We start from the raw sequence: 1,399 nt of genomic DNA, 5'->3' as shown, positions 1-1,399 counted from the left end.
TTGAAGATAAGGAATTATGGATTAGGATCGAGAAATTAGATGTGAGATTTTTCATCTGTTCTGAGTTGTATTCTGTGAGAAAATGAGATGACATGATACACTCTAGTTGTGATAAATGGATACACTTAATTAAACTAAAACTTGATCATAAGTTCTTTAAGAATATCCTATTCCTTTTACTACAATGATCACTTAAGATAAACCTTTTTTTTTATCTGCCCCACTTTCCCTATTGTTTTTTCCATCTCGTTCAATACATCTAGAGCTATCATTCTGAGTTGCAGCACCGTATAATAAAATATCTAATTGTTTAAGTACCTCACTCCCCACTATTATCATTTAGCTAAGAAAAGTTATATCAACAATCTAGCATTCAGGTATTTTCACATATGAACACATTTTACATATAAAGAGTATCAAATTTCACCAATACTACGCTGAAAAATTTGTCGATTTTTCTCATGATTTCCAAACTGGAGACCAGTCCAGAACTCTTCATCAGGCATTTCAGTTGAAGAAGTTATTACGAAAGTAAAGTTTTAGAATCAAATTTCATAGATACGGAACCAGTTTTCCTATTCTAGAAAAAGCCAGTGATTTAATTTGCTTAGAGTTCTTGGTTAGTGTTTATCTGGCAAATATGCATTCAGTAGCCAGAAATTGTAGTTCTCTTTAAGACTGCCTGCAAAGGGGACACTTTTTGGTGGACGTTGGCTGCTGCTGTTTTGTGGTACCATGAAAAAGTGGAGTGGGTAGCTATGAACACCCTCACCAATAAAGATTGGCTTCTATGTGGGCATCCATAAAAACATGCGTTTCATTTTTTTTTTGCAAAGATCTGGCGGTAATTTTAGTTTTCCCGAAGTGTTTTTAACATTAAAGATGCTATCTGAGTAAAGATCTGGCAATAATTTTAGTCTTCTGGAAGTGTTTTTAACATTATGGATGCTGTCTGATTAAAGATCTGGCAGTAATTTCAATCTTCTGGAGGTGTTTTTAACATTATAGATGCTCTTTGAGCAAAGATCTGGCAGTAATTTTAGTCTTCTGGAAATGTTTTTAACATAATAGATACTGTCTGAGCATCTGACTGTAATTCTAGTCTTCTGGAAGCATTTTAAACGTAAAACACTTCCAGAAGACGGAAATTACTACCAGATCTTTGCTCAGACAGCATCTATAACGTTTAAAACGCTTCGAGAAGACTAGAATAACTGCCAGATCCTAACAGTGGCAGCCACCGTCCACTGAAAAGGCAGCCCGTGTGCGGGAGCCCTTAGACTTACCATCCAAGCTTTCTGGAGTTTTGTTCTGCCCCGGCTAGCTGGTGTGTTTGCCAAGCCATCACCTGGGGCCTTAGTCAGGTTCTGAAAAATGGGGGATGTTTCGGTTTTCCAAT

Source organism: Palaemon carinicauda, chromosome 16 (assembly GCF_036898095.1).
Source record: "Palaemon carinicauda isolate YSFRI2023 chromosome 16, ASM3689809v2, whole genome shotgun sequence".
Lineage (NCBI taxonomy): Eukaryota > Metazoa > Arthropoda > Malacostraca > Decapoda > Palaemonidae > Palaemon > Palaemon carinicauda.
This window is presented reverse-complemented; position numbering follows the sequence as displayed.